Below are 22056 nucleotides of genomic sequence, written 5' to 3' on the forward strand. Positions count from 1 at the left end.
TGATTTTGGGGATTCGTCCTGCCTCCCCGCTGACCATTACTCTGCTCTTCATCAAACTAGCTCATGTTTGCAACCATCCTCATAAATATAAGCTAGAACTGTTCTTTGTGATGTCTCTGTTTTCTGTGTGGAGATAAGACAGGAACAGTATCTATTGATCCATCGATGTCTGCTGCTATGAATGAGTGCTGATACAATACGATTGTAGAAAAAGGACACACACACACACACACACACACACACACACACATACACACACACACACACACACACACACACACACACACACACACACACACACACACACACACACACACACAGACTTTGGTTTGTGTGCTCCCCTTGGCCTCTATGATCGGGGAATGTTAATGAGTGGAGCCAGCCTTCGAGCTGAGCTCGGTGCCATATGGGCTTGCCACGGGAGTGGCACTAATCCTTCTGACTGATTTAACTCACACACACAGCTTAGTCACACTCATACCTGCATCTGACAAATATGATAACATCTGGGTTTCTCACTGACTGATTAAATGTATGAAATATTCAGATTTGTGCCCTTGTTCCATAAAAGACAATATTCAGGGTTTCGTCTAAACTGGGTAACACAGGCTCTGCACCCTCATGCAGATTTTCCCCGTAACATTTTAAAGAGATACCAGAAAACCATATTTATCTTAGTCAAAAACTGTAAAATGACTCCAAAAATATGAAAATCGTTTCAAATAGACCTTCAGACTGCATACACAGCTTCGTTTTTCCGGAGCTCCGATGCCGCGTCGTTGTTCACGTCTGCGGCACCATCTTAAACCTCCTCCTTAAACCTGAATGATTCAAGCTCGTATTCCATCTTGAGGAGTAGTCATACTATTAAGTGTGCTTGTTAACATAGTCATTGTGACTTTTGAGCCATTGGTTTGCTAAAGTTTTCTCATACTGAAAAATGTTTAACAAATGTTTTGAAAATAATAGATTTATCCAGAGTTGGCAATCGCAATGTTCATACATTTCAATGCAATTTGTATTTGGTGCCATACCTTTGATGAAAGGCTCCACATGTTCATAGCCAACACCCTGGCTCGATAAAAGCATTATGCCATGTGCAGATGATGTCCTGGATAAATAATAGAAATTGTAGCAGAACTGTTGACTTTGTATGTCTACAGTTCGGTTTCTCCTCTTTATTCTCCTTCCAAGCTTCTCTGTCAAAGACTTTAAGGCCTGGCAGGGGGCAGGTTCCCCTTAGCGGAAGCCAAACTCACACACACTCCACTCGCTTGTTCACACTGAGTCTGTGTGTGAGTCGCTCAGTGTGACATCCACACAGCCTAATGTGTTGTGTGCCACTGTGATCTAAAGAAACTGAAGAATAGATCTCAAAATGTTGTAAATATTTTAAAGTGGCAGAAGAGGCATATTGTAACAGTGTGCCCGTTCATATATTTTAGTATTCATGGCATCTTTGTCAGACCAAGTCTTGTACGTCAGAGATACAAACATACAAAAGGAACAATTTATCCCATGCAAGGAATTTAAATGAGCAGTTTGCTATGTTGAATAGCACTTATAATACTATGCCATTAGAGCACAGGAGATTTATGATGTCTCTTTCCATCTGAGAAACATTTGCTTGGGCTGTTTGCTCAATTTAAAGCCTAATTAAATCTGAAAAATGTGGCTCATTCTAACATTCTTTTTCTGCAGTCGCATACAACGAGACAGTCTCCTACAAGATGACATTTATATAAAAGTAACTGGACTTCAATTTAGACTTTCCACTTTATTGTTCATAAAAAAAGAATGCAGTCTTAATGCAGTCTCCAGCCCTGTTTGCACAGGAATTTTCTTCCAACTTTACATAATATTTTCCTTTATTGAATTGCATATATTTCAACTTGCTGACCAATAGACTAACTGAATGTCTATCTATATAAAAAACCTACCACTTTAGTCACGTAAAATTCAATGTAAAAGCAATTCCATAACATAAAACCTAGAGCACATAGAGCCATCACTGCCTACCTCGATATATAGTCAAAAAATAATCTTTATCGCCAAACCATGACCATAAACCCAGCCATTTTTTATTTAAACAACTCATAAGCGGGCCAAGGAGCCTTTTAAGAATTGGATGACCTGGTAGATAAAGGGATTTCTTTCCCTGTTAGACCTGGCCTTCAGTGCTCGAATCTCTGTTCAGAGGGGAGACACTCCTGATACAGACAATGGAGAGGGCTCTTCAGAACTAATTTCGGCCTTTTTGAAATTGCTCTCTTAGAAAAATGATAGACAGTACAGGCAGTTTAACACCATTGATCTTAACTGCCACTCTTACTGAGCAATAACAAACTACTGTTAGTCTGTCCAGTGTAATCCTTTATTGGTTTTCTGAAGCTTTTCAGACATATACAGCTAGTGTTTTGATGGTAACCAATAAACACCCTAGTTTGCAGTAAATGTTTAACTTGGGCTATGGGTGTTTTTTCTTTCAAAACACTTTAAATGCTTGAAGTGCATTCCCCAGTATCTGACTGAGGAATCCACAATTACAAAAAACGGAGTGAAATACATATCAATGTTAATGCAATTAGAATAAGTAAAGTTGAACTGATCATCAGGGACGGCTGCCTCTGCTGCTGGTGGAAAACTGCTGAGCTCTAATCATGCATTCATCCTGATGTAACAGGTTACTCCGAGCTGGGGAATACACTGCAACATTTCTGCAAGTCAAATGTCTGGAAACTGCAAAAATATGTAAAACTGTGAGACACGATTCGGCCCTTTGGGATTGCATAATTAATTCAAATTCTTCTCATTTCTGTTTCATGTTGTCAGGATATTTTGTCACTTAATTACACAGCAAGTCTGCGTTTATCCTCCTCTCCAACTTTAAAATATATTATAAATTTGACACCTACAAAATTCCGCATACTTATGCATTCTTCACTCCTATTGGAAAATGTCCCCCCAAAGTGCATAATACAGAACCTTTGTGTATATTTGACTGGCAAAACATAGAGGGGGCTGATCTGATTTGACCTTTTGATTTGGGCATCTCTGCAGCTGACGTTACAGCTTTTGAGTATTGGCTAGGACCCCCATAAAGACCTGAATTCATGAAGGCATAGCTTCAACAAGGTGCTGGAAATATTTCTTATTTCTTGAGATTGAGACACGTAATGTTTGCTGGTTACAGATTGCAAATCTCCCGTTCCGCCATGGGCGCCATTTTGTTGGAAAAAGTGGCTGGGACACTTTTTTCAGTTAAACAAAAAAACACTACTGCATTAAGCAACTCCCGGAAACAATACATCCATATATACATACATCTAAATGATTACAATACTTTCTGACAACTAGTGCAGTATGTTACGCTGCTGCAAAGTTGGAAATGGCTTTACTATTCTCTAATAAGTTGTTACATTAAACATGTTGCAGGTCCAAACTGCACCGCTTGGGTTACTAGAAATACACCCAGAAGTTGAGAAAAGTCTTCCAGATTGTACATGTTGTACACTTTCTCAAAGTGTAAAAAATCTTTTGGAACATTTCTAAGAAATGATCCTAATGCAAAGTGGTTGGGACAAAATGTCCCATTTCTAAAAGTGCTGGGGACATGTCCTCAGCGTCCCCGGTATAAATGACGCCTATGTGTTCCACCACATCCCCTGCAACATTATTTCGAGATTTGGTGACAGTAGAAGTACACTGAACTCACTGTCAGTTTCATGCTTGTGTTTATTAAATCACGGAGGAGGTAAAAGCCAACAGATAAATACATATATTTATTTATTCAGTAACTGAGCTCTGATGGTACATTTAGTGTCAAGGTAAAGTTGATTAAAGTGGTGTTATTCCCTACAGTGATGATGTATACCTCCTCCCACCTGAGGGAGGCTGTAGGACACTTATCATACCGATGATCTGACCCTGACAGAACACCTCAAAACAAACAATGAATAATTTACAGTCCTCATCCTCACACTGACTCTAAACCGTGACATGTGCCGCGCTTTTGTTTCATCTGCTGCCGCTATTGACAAGACTCTCACGGCAGCCTCTACCTGTTTTGATTTTCCGCTTTATTTTCCCTGAAGGGTCTTTATTTCTGAGTTGATTCCCACTGGTGGATTATTTTGAACCCTCACTGCGAGTTAGCTATTGTGTGTTCTGTGTTGTTCTGCAGTTCTGCTGCCACAGCAGGGAGTGTCCCAGGAGTACAGCCATACTGCCACATCCGACTGTTCCCATCTCTGTTTGCTATGTGACATGTGCTATTGAGAGAGGGCCACAGCACGGCGTATACTGCCACCTGAAGTCCCCGGCCGGAAGTCCCCGGAGTTGGGGACTGGCTTCAGTAGAAGCTGCTGGGACTCCCAGCAGCTTCTACTGAAGCCTTCCGAGTAAATCGCCAGAACGCAGACACCTCCTCATCTCCACCGCTCCCATGTTTTCTTTTGTGTTGCCATAAGTTATTCACTCTCCGTTGGTGCGCGGGGCTAATGCTGATGCTAATAATGCTAATGCCACAAATACAATGACGGCTTCACAAAACTTTTCAGAGTTTTACGGGGCGTGGTTTGCAATTCGCCCAGCCAATAGAAATTGGTACTTTTTTGGTACCACCTCTCAGCAGGCACTGAAAATGGGGGTACTGTAAAAGTTCCCGGCACTAAGTACTCTTTTTGGTGTGAACGCGACATAAGGGGTACTAACGGAACTAAACGGGAAAAGTACGGGGAAAAGTACTCCGGTGTGAACGCGCCTAATGATTATCAAAATGAATGCAGATTTACTCACTGTAACTAATTGATTATTTACTGATCATATGAACTCTTCACTCAACCAAGTTTAAATGAACTCCGGTGTTCATCAAAGCAAAACTTTATATTTCCAAGATCTTTATTTTGTCGTTTGTCAGTGAGCGGAATTGTTCCTTGACAGCTTTTGTATTTATGGAGGGCAGCAGAAAGAGTCCACAGACTCAGTAGTTTCATTCCAAATTGGATAAGGAAAAATGAGAGAAGTCAGAGAGGAGGAAAATTGAATTTTGAGATGAAGAGAATCAAGGGAGGAAGCAGACTTGAAATTACAGCAGCTTGACTGGCACACAATGTAAAAGACAAAGAGGATGAAGGAGAGACAGAAAGGAAGAGAGGATGGAAGAAGATATGCTGTTCTCTTTGACTGCCTCACAGTGTGTTGCTCAGACTCAGGCAGAGGCTGTGCTCCCATAATTCAGTCTGATTTAGGGCTGTGATAGAGCGCTCGGGGATAATAAGCAGTATCATTTGCAGAAAGGTGTGACCAGACTTGATAAGTACGATGCCAGTGTTTGCAGCACGTCTTGTCCCCTCCTCAATCTCTCTCTCAGTTCAAAGTCAGTTCAGTTGCATTCAGCTCTGTCCAGTTCATTTCACTTTTTAATGAACATTTAATATCACTTGAGTTGAGTTCAAATTAATTTAGTTCAGTTCAGTTAGGTTGCAATAGCATATCTGGCTTTCTTACGGAAAGTGTAATCAAGCTGTGCTTTCAAGGCCAAATAATATATCTTTAACTGACTCAACACTCAACACTGTAGCACTGCGGCTCCATTCTGCTCTTTGTTGAATTGTTTACACCACAGCAACTCAAGCCACATGTTGTACACAATGGGATTAAGCCCCTGAGATGTTAAAACATGGCAGCAAACAATTCAACTCAATTAGGGAGGTTGTGGCTCAGTGGTTAGTGCGCTGATCTTCGGAACACAGGGGCACTGGTTCGAATCCCGCTGCAGTCAACATTCTGCTGTGTCCTTGGACAAGACACTTCACCCTAAATTGTTCATGTGGGGATTGCCCACAGTATTGAATTGTAAGTCACTTTGGTTAAAAGCATCTGACATGTAATGCAATGTAATTAAGTTGATTTAGAAAAATATTGCACTTTTTCATACATAAACCAAAATATATTTAACTTTTAGAGCAATGGCCCAAACATTTATGATGCTGACTTATACAATCTTAACAACTAAAAAACTCCCCTCTGAATTTGTAGACGTGTATGAACTTGAAAACAGGTTTTGAAGAACCTTTTTTTGTTTTTGTACTATATTTTTTTGGGCAACCATTGCCTTTGTTCAATTGAGAGTGTTTAAAGGGGGAGATAGAGGGGATGACCCACCGCAAATGGTCTGATTCGGGCCAGATTCAAACCCAAAATGAACCAATCTTTTATGGCATAAAAAAATATGTGAATTCAAAAGTTAACTGCTATTGCAAAGCTACTTCAAAATATAGATAAACTTTGGATTGCATGTAGTTTGATACTCCCCAACAAAGGGTACAGGTGATTATATCTGAAAACGACAGTCGTCATGTCGACTTGCATAACTTGGCAGTTGCTGGCTGAGAATGAGAATCCTGCTTTTGTGTACTTCTTCCTGAAATCAAAGACCCATTGTTTCAGAAATGACTGACACATGTGAGTGTTAAACCTGCCACTTAGTAAAAACTGTTTCCTATGTGAGAATGGAAAGGCTTGACAGGCATAGCAACAGTTACTAATGCTGGCAAGCTTTGAAAACCTCACATTATTTATCTAAGAGGTGAGTCATTATTTTGAAACCTGCTTTGTAAAGTTTTAGTTTATCATTTAGAAAATCATGCAGTGTTCCTTAATTATTAACCTTGAAAATGTTTTATATTATTCATTCAATTTGTTACCAATGTTCAATGACAGACTAGGATTTTCTCCACCTCCAGCTTTGTGTGGGCTGCTGTATTCACAGTGCAGACCCTAATTAAATAATGACGTTTAAATGACATCTCCAGCCCACTAAATACTGACCTTAAATTAATTCAGTTTTCAGCAGAAGATCTCAGATAGCGCTGTGCGTCCTGAGAAACATTTTCGAGCAGTTTCTCTCTACATTTTGTACCTTTTCTTTATTTGAACATGTTCCACCCTCTGAATCAGCCACACACTAAAGTAATTTGTCGACTCATTTCTGAAATCTCCCCTCTCATGTGATAAAGTTCCTTTGGCATGGCCCGACCGACTATCAGCATTTGGCACAGCTAATGGCGCTCGTTCAAGGATGGGACACGGCAATAAACTTGTCAGCACATATAACAATGTCGGACAGATGAGCGGGAAAGTGCATTCTGCCTTCCTGCCCTCTCATCTTAATAGCAGCCATCTCCTGCACGGCATGTCCCCAGACAGATAACTCATTTCATACTGCTATTAACAGCAAGGGTGACATTGTGTCCATCATGGCGGCTTTATGTAAAACAGGATCCTTTGTGTCGTGACATGTCTATAAAGTTATTTAGTGATGATCATTTGATGCTGCAGTCTGGTAAAGGTGAAGATAGGGAATGTAATATTTGTCTTGTCGCTTCCATAAAATGAAAGATAATAGGGGTGTTCAATATAATGTTTTTCTTTTAATGTATTTTCCGTTATGTAAGCCCTCTTATTAGGTGATGAGTCAGCTAATAAGTTGATCCTAGTTGACTAAGATGTCTTTAGTCGATTAGTTATTTTTTCATACTTATTTCTAATATAATGCTTTCATTTCTTTCCCCATTAATCGTTTCTTTGGGACATTCTCTTTTGCGATGCAAGGGTCTATGGAAAGAGGGTTATATATGCTCTACACATTCTCTAAATCATTGAAAATGTTTTAATTTGTGATATTGGGCTATAAATAAAATGTGATTGATAGATTGATTTGAATCTCAGCCTGATGTTACCATCCATAATAATGAACTTGAGGATATTTTATGTACCTCAAGCGGCATTCCCTGAGGCTTTATGGCTGTGGGGGTTGACATTCTGTCTGTATAACCTCTTTTAAGGGCTGTGGTGAATTTGAGTGACAGGTGGGGTTATCTCAGGTCACTGGCTGCCCATTTTTGGTTTATCTTTGAGTTAGACTTAAACGTCACTGCAAAACCTTCTTCCAGATTCACAACTGCTCCTCCAAAAGCTACCGTTGACGTTAGGGATACTTTGACCATATTTCATACAATCTATGTTTAACTTCTGTATTTCATCTTCCCTTGTCCCCTCAGGAGCCCTGCCTAACTGTCCACTAAGGATCATGCCCTCCTGTTTTATAGATGGCTCCCTCTGCATTCAGTTAACAGAATCAGCACCTCAATCATACAGCCAGGCTGCACCACAGGGACAGAGAGGGACCAATCCATTTGGAGGCATGCAGGCGCAGGTGGAGTTATCAGCCTGTGTGAACGGAGGTGAGTCGGCTTTTAGTATATTCTGTCGCGGGCGGATCAAGGTGGTGGGAGGTTGTGACAAAGGTTACTTCGTCACTGTGGACTGACGGCTTCGGGCCTTGTAATATTGCACATGTGGTTGAGGCCCATTCCCAAACCGCCCCCTACACCCTACCCCACACGTTCACGCGGAGGGTCCGCCACATTGAGGGCTGTTCCAAAGCAACGAGTGTGGAGCGGTGTGGAGGGGGAGTGAGCTATCAAGCCCTCAAACAGCGAGTCTGCATCGGTGCTGACTTGAGACCGGTCTCTACCTGACCGGAGTCACGCTGTGTGTGTCCGTCAGGAAACACGCTGTTTACAAGTAGTTCCAGCAAACATCCACTGATAAACTACGATGTTAACAACCTCATGATAACCTCATATGTTTTAACTTAGGATCATACCTGTGTTTAGTCTAGAAAAAGGTAAATGTGTGCATTTTATTATAAAGTTGTGTATATTTACAGAATGTTGCAAAAACTAAGAAGCTTCTAAACATCAGGTTTAAAACTAAAATAACTTTACAAAAAAAATAACACAATGAAAGATGTTTGGAGTTTTATTCAAGTCATTAATTTACATTTTTTGTCTAAGAGATGCTGATTTGAAACCGTTGTTACATACAGTTACGGCATTTCCTGTTTCTGCCGGAGAGAGGGGAGGCCGTCCCAAAGCTTGCCGCTGTATTTACTCCCTCCATCTGACAGGAGGGAGCCTCGTTGAGCTGCGAGTGTGGCTACAGACGGAGTTCACTCCGTCACGGAGGGGTAGGGTCGAGGGAGTGGTTTGGGATTGGGACTCAGTTTGAAAGTGTTTCCCCTCCCGTTTTGTCTGTGGCTGGTGATTGTGTTCACCTGGTGCCCTGTGTTGTCTCCTCCCCCCTCACCTGTTTCTTGTTGATTGATTAGTCTGTGGGTATTTAGTCTCTGTGTGTTCTGTGATTTTGGGTGTGAGATCCTTGTGGCTGCTGACTGTGTTCAGGTGGACAGCAACTGAGGCTGTGAATCATGTGTCAGTGATGAATAAATGCCCACACCGGGTTGTATTTGGACGTTCTGCCTCTGCCTCCTTGCTTGGTCGGGCCGCTCAACGGTCAGCTTCACAGAGGTGATTGAGCATTTTTCCGGGGCAAGCAGACTTTGTCTTTTGTGGAGGTGGGGAGCAACTGCACATCAACAGTGGGCGGTGCATACTTTATCTCTGCCCTGTAATAAAAAGACAACATTTTACTCAAATGGTATAGATGGTGCATTCACATTTCATTGAGCATACATGTTGGTCGAAAGAGCGACTCTTAGAAATTGGAATATAAACATCACAAGTAAAATAAAAATTAATAATCTTAATAATGAAATTAGCTTAGATTGACAAAAAGTTCTACCAAAAAATGATTATTTTTGTTTTATTGATATATTATTATAGGTTATTGATATATCTATATCTATTTTAACCAACAAGTTTTAACTCAGGATGCATAATTTCAGTGCTCACAACTTTTGGAAACTTTGAGTATATGGCCTGAAAGAACGGATATGTTTGTTGGTTGTTCAATAACTTGAACCATATTGGCACCTACTGCCATGAAGTGTGATGAATATATTCAAACCTTTGAGAGGAATCCGAAAGCCTCTCACATTAAATGAAAATGGCATTGATCCATTCAGCCTTCAGTCAGAATGACATTATTGGATCTTATCAAGTTTTAGCTGTGTGGCTCTGAACAAATGTTGTCAGGGTTATTGGTTCCATCTACCTCTTTGCTCCTGAATGAAATATTTTAACGACTATCAGATCCTTTGCCATGAAGTTTTGAACATACATTCAAGGCCCTGTGTGGATGTTTTGTTGATTGACTATCTATGGTGGTGGACATGGTAAAAAAAAAAAACTCTTCTGCTAAATATCAGCATGAAGGCATAGTCTGAGCATGACAGATTCAAAGAGCAACTAACCTGGTTGTCAGTCATGTTTTGAAATCATTTTCAACATCGCTAGAAGCTGTTGTTGTTATGGCCCACCGTGTAACTTCAGTAACAATTCCACAAATACCAAGACAGAGCTTTATAGCTGAATCATTGCCTTAGCTTCCAGCTGCCTGATGTGAGGATGCCTCAAGCAAACTGTGGAAACCTGCTATATCACAGCTTGTGTGTCAGCAAAGACTTCACAGACCGAGTTGCAGATATTTGAAATTATTTACTTTGTTTGAGCAACACATAACTTGTTTGCTTTTCCCTATAGCAGCTTTATCTGGAAGGTAATCTGCCTCTGCATTGTCCATATCTATATTATACTATAGATACATCCCTGTAGATAATAATGCTTATCCAAAGTATCTTGTGTTTTTTTTTTAAACTATTTATCATATGAATAAACAATAACATGAAGATTCAATCAGGTATAATGAGATATTTAAACACCACTTGTCACCAATTGGTTTGTTATTGTTTGAATGTGATGCCAGCTGGGAGTGTTTGACAGGTAGTCATTATGTTGCAAGAACAATCATGTCTTTTCTATAGGCAGGAAATTGGATCTTAGGATCGACATATTTTGTTCCTTTTTTAAGCAAAACCGTGATATTTTACCGAATCTAACAAAGTAGTTTAGTTGCCTCAACATTGCAAAGTTTTTTTTGCATATTTGTCTTGTTTCAATTTACAACCTTAATAACATGTTTAAACCCCGGGAGTGCAATCTGGGAGAAAACGAGTTACCCTGTTACCCTGTTATAAAAAAAAGAATGCATTTTAGTTAAATGGGAATGTAATTGTATAGTAGACAGGGCTAGACGCACATTGTAAAACCAAACCCTTGGTCGTAGATCTGGCGATGGAAATTGAAATGTATGACTTTATATATCCTCTATATGCATTGATTCATATATCACGGCTGCACCAGGACTTTGATCTCTTCTGTGTCATTTCTCATTACTCTCGGCGAGTCGAGATGGCCGTGTTGACTTTCTCGTCCCGCCAACCCTTGAGAAGAGGGAGCGGGCATGGAAATGTCACTCCCAACGAGATCTTAATTAACACACTCAATCATAATGAGATTGCGGCAGCCAACACATAGATCAATGAAAAACCATTTCACTATTCAAATCAAGCAAATACCAAGTCATTTAAAAGTTATCTTGTCATTCCAATGATATGTCAGGGCTTGCTATAACAATTTGTAGAGAAACACAGGGCAGTGAAGGTGTGGGTGTTTTACAAATGTGTGTCTCCATAAATCAGAGTTTCCAACCCCCGGCCCTTCCAACATCTCTTCACACCTTCTGTATCTACTTAAGCCAGAAAAAACATTTGGTCCTATCTGGGGTTGATGGCAGGGAAGATGCATAATTTGAAGGCCATCGGGTCTCATACAACCTCCCCCCCCCCCCCCCCCCCCCCACTCACCAAGCAACAGTCACGGGCTGACTTGTTGTTGGAGTATAAGATGTCTTTTATACCTGCATTAAAAAAATGTTTTCTCTCATTCAACCATCTCTGCTGCCTCTTTTTTTTATCGTGCCTCCTAGGAATTCAACAAGGCGGAGAAGATGGATGTTCAGGATGGTTGCAGGAGTGATTCATTTCCCTTTTTTCGGAGCAATGGTTGGCAGCGGTGTCGCCCTAGTCATTTAGCATCAGGCAGCCTATTGTGCCATGTATCTCGTGTAATCAATCACAGTTTGGATTCTAAATGATAATGTAAAGCAATCCTCATTAAGCATTGGCCATTGGATGTGGAAACTCAGACAATCTTTTCCTTTTGCTGTTGTGATAATGTGAGACATGCACATAAAGCTCTCAGTGCTTAATGCAAACAGGACCACTGACGGACTGTAAATGTATTTGTCACTTCTGTTGTGCAGGGCGCTCATTAAATGTTTCACTCAGGCACACCAATTAGGGTAGACAGCCCAGTTAAGGGACCTACTGCTAATGAAGCTCAGTGGTAATCTATCTGAATCACATATCAGAAAAGTGTTCATTTCCCCTCTGCTTGTTTTTCTCTTTATTCCTCCTGAGTTTCATAGTTTAATAATGTGGCATGAAGACAAAAAGATATCTTTGTTTTCATTTGTGAATACAGGAAAATAGCTTTTCTGTTTCATTTTGAGATGCTTTAAGATGCAGTGAGGAAGACTAAAGGGCTCTTACAGTGTTATTTATGAGGAGGGAGGAAGGATGGAAGCATGGTTATTTTTTATCATTTGATATTCAATAGTTTCAAGCGATAGCATATTCCATGACCTATGGCTTTAGAGCACTCTGACAGTTTGAGAGAAAAACTAATAAAGGCTATGCTTTATGTTCTGTGAAATTAAATCCAACTTATAGCCATTCATTTTCTGTCCATTTGTCTCGCAGCTGTCCTCCCATACCGCCTCCTGAAACACACATATATCACACTGCCCCTCTAGATGTCTTTATCTGCTGTGCAAATGTTGTTTTATGAAATATTCAGTGGTCCGAGAAACGGAGAGCAGTTACTGTTATGGTCTGGTGTAGTTTGTCGATTAATGGGTGCAAAATGGGCCTTTTGTTGAAGCGATGTTAGATATTTGTTGTACCCTGCTGTTGTGAGAGTCATCGTTAGATTAGGAAGAAAGAAATCAGACGGCGGTCTCTGCGGTCCAACCAACTGCCCCAGCATCTCTTTCTGTCCCCTTCTCTCTCTCTGCTTCTGAGTGAGTGTTGGGCCTGTGCCTGCAGAATGAGCTGCTTTGAGTCTGGTGCTGATCTTTCACTTCTCTCCTTCACTCTAGATCGGATGCCTTGCTGAACTGTAACATGAAAAGTGCATTAGTAGTCCCAGCTATAGTTACAACCAGTACCTTTTGTCCTTGCTGTGCTTAACGTATTCACATACAACAGTTATGAAAATAACTACTAAAGTGTTGATAAGCATGGAAGTGATACAAATAATACAGCATTGATCTCCGGTTTTATATGGGACATGAGAGGGAGTCTCCTTTGTAAGGTTTCTGTGTTTTAAAAATGTTTTTACAGTTGCCATAAATGTTATGCTATCCTTTAGACAGTAAATGTAATGCAACACTGTCGAGTCCGCAAAGTGTGTCTCGGGGGAAATGGAGCCAGTAACACCACCATCTCATAAACTAGTGTGCCTTACAAAGTTTAACCTACGTGGTGAGATGAAGAGGGGACCCCAAACTGACCTAAATCCTGAACCTCCCACCACACACACACACACACACACACACACACACACACACACACACACACACACACACACACACACACACACACACACACACACACACACACACACACACACACACACACACACACACACACACACACACACACACACACACACACACATTTAACGATAATCTTAAAAGATTTACTGAGTCTAACAGAATTCACAGAGACTCCAGGCGGCTACATTTTAAGGTCAGAGAGCGTTAGAGCTTCAGGATCAGTGTGGTTCATTGTACTAAAATGGTAGAGCACAGTAAAGGGGCCTACACACCAAACTGACACCAAAGAACATGTCCCGACGGACCCGACTGTTGTGTCGCCTCACGTCTCCTGCGCCTTGGCCAAGAGTCGCACTGGAGCACACCGCAAAGACTTCAGCCGACGGCCAAGTTGCACGTAGGAACTGCGCATGCGTGAGTGGCAATACTCTCCTTACCAGCAGGCAGCGGTAGTGTGTATTCGTCATTCAAAAGAGGCAACAACCGGAAGACAGACTGCGTGATAACCGAGAGAAGAAGAACAGACTGCGTGATATAAACAAACAACAAATAGCGTGTGCGTTCCATTTTCACTGTACAGCGAGAAGCTCATGGGGGCTTTCCCGAACCTGTGTCGAGAGCCAGAGTTAAATGAAATCTCAGATTTGCCTTCTTAATCGTTTGTTTGGGTCCCTCACTTCCGTTTCGCTTCTCTTGCACTGATTCGCTAAGCTGAGTGATTTCTTTGGCCGACGGCCTTTAAGGCCCTGACACACCAAGCAGTCACCAGAGAACTCGCCGAAGCCGACGCCGACTGTTGCGTCGCCGTGTTCTCCTGCATCTTGGCCATGTGTCGCACTGGAACACACCGCAAAGACTTCAGCCGAGCACGTAGGAACTGCGCATGCGTGAGTGGCAATAACTCTCCTTACCAGCAGGCGGCGGTAGTGTGATTTCGTCATTCAAAAGAGGCAACAACCGGAAGACAGAGAAGAAGAACAGTCTACGTGATATAAACAAAAAACAAATAGCGTGTGTGTTCCATTTTCACTCTCGTCCATCGAAAACATGTTTCATGCGGTACTGGAGCTATCGGCCTTTAGCCGAAAGCCTCCCGATTCAACATGTCGAATCGGTGGCGGAAGGTGTGCTGTCACAGGCACGGCCGAAAAGACACAACGGTGCGGGACACACCAATCTGAGTAGGGCGACATCTATCGACGGCCAAAAACGGGTTGTTGTGTCCGGGCCTTTAAACCTTTATTGCACACTGAAGAGACTTGGCGGTCTTTACGAGACGAAATGAACTTTTATCTGTATGAAATGGTGTTATTTCAAGAAATACTTGGCTGTTTTGCATGTAAAATAATAACTTCCAGCTTTTTGGATCCCTGTTTCTTGATGCTTTGAATCGTTTTCACAGCACAGATTCATTGTGTCAGTTAAAGCTCAATTCAAGGTGCCTTTCACCACTAGGTGGTAAAGCTAAACCCATCAGATCCTGCTCTGTGCCGCTGGTGCTATGATGAGTGCAACTGTGCAATTTTTGACTGATTTATTTGCTGTCAAACATCAAAATGTAAAAAAAAAAATCAGGAAGTCTTGGGGAGAGTGCTCTCTTTCTCTTCCCTCTCTCTCAGCTCTGAGCTCTGATCTGACGTGTTATTCCTTAGACAACATCTCGTTAAGCTGCTCCCGAAGAACAAAAACTGTAGCGGTCTCTTTGCTGATAACACTGAAGCAGTGATACCTTTCTGTTGCTCACATCTAGCCTTTGATGCTGACCAGATGTGATGAATAATGCATAGTCTTCACTGTCTTTTCCAAAGGCAATATTACCTTTGGCAAGCTTCTGCCTCTGACGTCCTCCCAGAGGACAAGCTGGAGAAGTTATTTTCCGGAAGTAAAGTAGGAAACACAATTATTCTTGGAAACTCTCTGTAACACTTCTTGTTGGGGATCAAAGTGTTTCTTCTCTAATTTGAACAGTTTTAACCCCCGCTCTCTTTGGATTTTAGATAATTCTAAGATTCAACTCATGAAACTTCTCTGATTACGCTGCTCTCACAAGTTACTTGACAACAACAATCTTGGGTGCAAAAGGGAACATGGGGATCAAACGCGCCGTCGTGCTCTGGAGTCTCAGCTGATATTTACTGCTGAGAGCTGAGTGACCTTTTGTAGTTTCTTTTTCCCACAGACTTCAACTTTTGAGTGCTGTTCTTTACCTTCCGTACCAAGAAATATAACCTGCATGAATATAGCAAAAAAAAGAAAAGAAAGCCTGATTCACCCTATTTTTGCAGCACAACTAATTACGGCTGTGCTCGGCACGGTGATGTGGAAATGTCACACCATCCCCATCAATCAGTTTTGAAGACATGAATGAGAGTCTGTTTATTTCTCAGCCTATTCCTGTGGCTTTGCATTACAATTAGACAGTTCCTCTACATCAGTGGTACTCAACCTTGTCCTAATCAGGAGCCACATTGACGAAAACATATTTTTGCAAGAGCCACAATCCAAAAACGCTCCTTTCCTCCCTGAAACCTTTATGCATTTGAGAATATGGATAATAGTAATATCTTACTTAAGAATGAAAAGCATAATGTACAGTGCAATAACTGTGATTTCTTATTTTCACTGCAACCACAAAACACACAAAACAACAGATAACAGACAGCATGTTTACTGATAATCACAGTCCATATAACAGCAGATTATACACAGCAGGGGTTGTCAGAAGAGTAATGTTGACCTTACTTCAAACTCAATGTGATTTCTGACACTCCTTCTGCCGCACAAGTGATTTGAAGTCGGGCTCTGCGCTGGAAACGGCGATCCGGAGGGCCTCTGTTGTGTGCTGCAGACTCAATCTGTTTCGGTTGCGACATTTTATTTTTGTGAGCGCAGAGAATGCTGCTTCACACCGGTATGTGGACGGAAACATTGAGATGATGCGTCTTGCCAGTCTGGAGATATTTGGTAGATGCCCCACCAGTTTCCAAAAGTCCACGACATCTGTAATCCGAAATTGACGCTGAAGTTCATCTGAGCTCTTTAACTCCACGAACTCCATTTGAAGCTGCACAAGTCCGAGCTGGTCGCTTATTTGCTTCATTTCATTGACTTCAATCAGGAATGGGTTTTTCACAAGTAGAAAAATATTGCTATGGTCCTTGAAGTCGTGGAATCTGGATGTGTAGTTTTGCTTGAGCTCAGTTAGCACCTCACAGAATTGAGATTGACAGGTCAGGAGAGCGTCTGCATGCCTCGCCATCACTTTCTGCACGGTGGGGAAGAAACGGTAATCAGAACCACGGACACTTTGGTCGAGTACATCCAGTTTGTCAGAAAATACTTTGACAGCCGTGTAGAGCTCATACACGTTCTTGTTTCTTCCCTGCATCTTGAGATTAAGTTCGTTCAAGTGCTGCGTAATGTCACACAGGAACGCAACAGACAGCACCCACTCTTTATCATCCAAAAAGGAAAATCGGGAAGTCTCCCCTTGGCCGACAATGAAGGCTTTCAGGGGTTCAATCAAGTCCATTAAATGTGCAAGCATACGTCCTTTAGACAGCCATCTGATCTCGGTGTGTAACACCAAATCTCCATAGTGAGTGTCAAACTCCTCACACAGCAGTTTAAAATTTAAGTGGTTTCTTGCACGGGCCCTGATATAATTAACCACTTCGATTACATTTGCCATCACTTCATTCAGACATTTGAACTTAGCAAACAAGGCTTGTTGATGCACAATACAATGGTATGAGAAAATACCCTCAGCAGCAACCCCGCCGTTTTTAAGCGTCTCTTTCAGCAAGGCCACGGCTCCGTTCCTCTTACCAAGCATCGCCGGTGCGCCATCTGTCGTGAATGCTGTGATTTTTTCTGGGCCAATGTTAAACTTCTGTAATGTTTCCAGCACAGCGTTTTTTATTTCAATGCCCGTTGTTCCATTTTTCAGTGAAACCATGTCAAGCAGTTCCTCTGTAATGTCAAGCTTACTGTTGACCGCCCGGATAAAGATTAGTAATTGTGGCGTGTCATTGACATCCAAGCTTTCGTCCATTGCAAGGCTGACAAACTCAGCGGATGACAGTTTGTCTTTAAGAGTATGTGCAATGTTCTCTGAAATGTCTGATGCCCTCCTAGCTACAGTAGAATCCGACAGTTGCATTTTTTTGGCCTCTCGTTCCAGGTCTTTTTTCTCAGGAAACAACGTTGAATAAGCCAGCAGTATGCAGTCCTTCACCATTTCTCCATCAGTATATGGCTTCATCTTTTTCATCAGTTCATGTGTGATTTTGTAGGATGCCTCTGTCGCTCTTTCACTCGTATTAGTGTGGAAAAAGTTTTTTTGAGCAGTTCGGTTCTGTTTGAGTCTAGCCAGCTTTTCCGCCCTCAGCTCTCCACCTTTCGGAAAGTCGGTACTAAACTTCGGGTGTTTTGTGTCGTGATGGCGCTGCAAATTGGACCTTTTAAATTGTGAAATGATGTTGTCACAAAGCAGGCAGGTGCATTTTCCCGAACCGGTGGAGACGAAGAAAAACTCCAGTTCCCAGTCCTCTTTAAATGTTCGATATTCCTCTTCATATTTCCGTTTAGTCGTAGCCATTTTTGCATAGTGCTGTATAGTTTTCCCAGTGTGACGTAGCAATTATTTCGCGCGAAACAATCAGAGCGCGAAACCTGACATAATATTTGATTGGCTATTCAGAGGGGGAGGGGCGACGACTGATGTGTGACTTGTGAGTGATAATGAAATGTTGATGAATTCTTCTGACTTTGTTTTTCGTTTTTCAAAGATTTTTTTTTTATTTATTTTTTTTTAAGTGGGACTTAAAAGAGCCGCAGTTAGTCTTAAAAGAGCCGCATGCGGCTCGCGAGCCGCGGGTTGAGTATCGCTGCTCTACATCATTCCCCTTGCATCATTACTACAATTCCCTTTATGCCTCTCTGGTGTTATTAATAGCTGTAAGTTTGTTTACTCCGCTCATCTAAACATCCCAATTAACAAGATTGTGTCTGAGAAATGTGTTGTCCTTCATGGCTAATTCTACTGCCTTTGATAGCAGATACCATTAGCACTGTCATCGTGGCCCTTCTCAGTGTGAAGTGGGCAAGAGTGTGTGTGTGTGTGTGTGTGTGTGTGTGTGTGTGTGTGTGTGTGTGTGTGTGTGTGTGTGTGTGTGTGTGTGTGTGTGTGTGTGTGTGTGTGTGTGTGTGTGTGTGTGTGTGTGTGTGTGTGTGTGTGTGTGTGTGTGTGTGTGTGTGTGTGTGTGTGTGTGTGTGTGTGTGTGTGTGTGTGTGTGTGTGTCCCAGTCTGGCCATGCCTGTCTGCAATTACTCCCCTAGTGGAAATATCAAAATCTACTGCCATGGAAAGATGCCATTGATGAGACATTCATGTCCTTCCCAACGTACTACAAAGACCCCGCAGTGGGCTGGATCCACCACACAGACATGTTTCATTCACGGAGAGGTGGCAAAGATGCCAAGATTGGAATTACTACTTCAATCTGAACAAGTGCTGCAAGAATTCTGGGTGCACTAATGCCATGACTGCAGCTATGGCTTATTGCAGCCTAGTGGGTTTGTCTATTCAGGGATATGCCAGTTTAAAAAGCCCTTCAGATAAGAAGCACATGGGAGGCACATTGAGATTATCTTTGAGATGAAAAGGCTGTAGATATTCAAATGTTGTTGTCTCCGAGCCCCAGAGGGTCCATTTATCAGGCTTGATTTTGCGGGAAGAAAACAACTCTCTGTGTCAGCGAAAGTGGTGACATCTCATCTGTTTACATTAGCATGCATCAAATTACATTTTTATCTGCACTGATCCAGAGTTTATCTGAATATTTTGGTCTGTTTACTTGAGAGTAAAGAGGCATAAATGATTAGTCTGTTATCATTTTCGCTAGATTTGAAGCCTCCCTTCAAAAAGGCAATTTTTAGTTTTCAAGTATTTTAAAGCGTAGATGCGCATTGATTAAAAAAGTTGTTTGTGTCTGTTGCTCGAGGCCACAACTAATACACAAACCCGAGTGACATTTGCAAGTTTGGTAAGGTCTTTTCTCGGAAAAAATGTCTAATGTTAACAAATTGGAAAGCACTTTAGTTCAGTATTGTTGTTTGACATATGCGTATCGTCTGAAATGATTAGTGTTGAGATGATAACTGTCATTTATTAATCAATCAGTTATTCAATGGATTAATTAAAGGTGCCCTGTAGAGTTGAGTATAATCAAAGGTTTGGTTTAGGTTTTCACAAATGCAAACTGCATTCCCTTCCTACATAATGTGGGGGAAACTTCTGTAGCAATTGGAACTCAGGACTCAAAGAGACACGGTGGAGAGCTGGAGCTTCGATGGCAAACACTGACGGTTTATTTGGAGCTTCGGCCGGAGAATTCACAAGACATGTCACGGTCCACTGTTTGACCACACGGTTGAGATGCCACAATCAATTCTGAAGAACTCTACCCCAGACCCATGTATTTAGCTAGTTCTGAGAGAATAATCAACATTGTGCAATAGATAGACTAAACAGCTGAGGGACACTGAATCACATTTGTTGTCGCTTATGGCTCGGGGTCATCTACACCCCGAGAAGGATGTGTTCCAGGAGTCCCATAACAATAACTATCTCCAACCGAGAGTTGCTCGGTCATAAACTGGTAACAACAACAAAATGCTAGGGCAGCCCCATAACGGCTGCTCAAGGCTGGGCATCTGCGTCAGAGGGCGAAAGAGGACATGCAAGGGAAATTATTCCCCAACACATAAGACATTTACAAAGCCATTCTTTGCAATAATTACAATCATACGTATATATTTGCCACTGTAGCTTGCTGCGTTTATACTCAAAATATTATATTTCTTTGCACTTTAGCCACATGCTGTCAATCAGAGGAACAGTTTGAAACCGGCAGCACAAGTGTGTAACACGTTGCCTGTGTGCGTTTCTGTCTCTGCGTGCATTATGAAAAGACAAACAAACCAAACAGGGATGCACTTGTAAAACATAGTTGTGAAGTTTTAAAGAGATATCATCATCTTTAAGTTGATATAGTTGCTTATTTACACATTAAGCACAGATTAAACAACTTCATCATTATTTGGAGACATTTTTGTGTTCACCTGGTGAATTTTAGTCCAGTAATCACACTTTTAGCCCTGTGTTAGGTCTCTACCAAAGAGTCCACTCCTGTCTCCTGGCAGCTCAATCTCAGCTATGTTCACAGGCTGGTTGCTAAGTGTCTTTGGTTTGTTGCTGAACAGGTTGTGTACAGTGGGTTTAAGAGCATTTCTCTGCTGAAAGCGATATGAGAGCGACGAGATGATCAATGATCTGAAACTCTATGAAGATCTGTAAAGCTGAAGGGTGCTACAAGCTTGGCCATTAAACCATCAATTATAGCCACTTTAAGTATTTTTCTGTTTTCCACTCACCTGTCACCATTTTGTTAATGCTGTATCAACAATAGCTTCAGATAAATGGATTAGAAAGTAGATTTACTCGCACTTTTTTAAAGTCAAATCTTTTTGGAGCCTGTCTGACATTTCCACTATTATCTTTAATAAGCTCCATAATCTTTGGCAGGTCACAAAAGCTACATGTATTGACTTTAATACAATGTGTTGAAGTCAATATACCTTAACTTCAGTTTCCTTGCAGTTCTCTTGGCAGAACTGAGCATTACCCCCATTAGAAAAAGACGTTGCCCACATAAAGACGAGCGGACAGATTTACAGCCATTTATATGAACTGTTGGTTTTCCCCCCAGAATCTCAGAAAACGATTGTTGCTATTACGTTTATGGCTTGACAATATAACACGGTCTCTTAAAAGCTGAGGGAGCATTTAAAATGACAATGATTGCCTGCATGGTCATTTGTTTTTCTCTGCTGTCCCAGTGGGTTCCTGTGCTCTCAAACTCTGTCCTAAACAATTTGTTGTCTTCCATATCACAATTATACATCCTATCAGCAAAGTGCCTCCGCTCTGATGAAACAGACTCGGTTTCAATTTATGTTTTCTAACAGACCTATAGTCCTCCCTCACAGAGTAGGATGTGTTTGACAGAGAAACAATGTATCCACCTCTAGGTGTCATTTCTGCTGAGTTGTGATGTGACACCTCCTTAAATATTTCCCCTGTTTCAGTAAAGATGACTCTGTTATTCTGATGAATTCAGAGGTTTTATTTAATTCACCTTTTCTTGTCATTGGAGTTAGAAATTGGATGAGGCTGCAACACAGGAAATGGTGAAGATGTGTGTTCACTTTGATCTTCATACACATTTAATAAAAAGGCTATTCACAAACACACATCTGTCCAACACAATTTCCCTCTCTGTTCGCTGCAGTAAGAGAGGCAGCGTACAGTTAAGGACAAAGCAGTCAATTATATTTCAGTGTTTGTGCTGCGCTTGATGCAACGAAGCAACCTCAAATGAGTAAACAAATGTGCGACTCCTGCACGTCAAAAACAATGATTCAGTCATATATCCTTTTTAGCACTCACTCACTGTGACATGTAAACCTCTCGTGCTGCCAACATTACACGACTCCACACACACTAAT

General features: G+C 41.5%; 1 long non-coding RNA gene across 1 annotated transcript in view; it reads left to right on the forward strand.

Annotated features, from left to right (window-relative positions):
* The window catches only part of LOC307036827, a 101346-nt gene that overhangs the window by 31172 nt on the left and 48118 nt on the right, over positions 1-22056 (forward strand). The window contains exon 2 of the long non-coding RNA XR_013807483.1: positions 8064-8246. This is a non-coding gene — a long non-coding RNA (uncharacterized lncRNA). The remainder of the gene's footprint in view (positions 1-8063; positions 8247-22056) is intronic.

This window comes from Notothenia rossii, assembly GCF_949606895.1.
Source record: "Notothenia rossii genome assembly, chromosome: 1".
Taxonomy (NCBI): domain Eukaryota; kingdom Metazoa; phylum Chordata; class Actinopteri; order Perciformes; family Nototheniidae; genus Notothenia; species Notothenia rossii.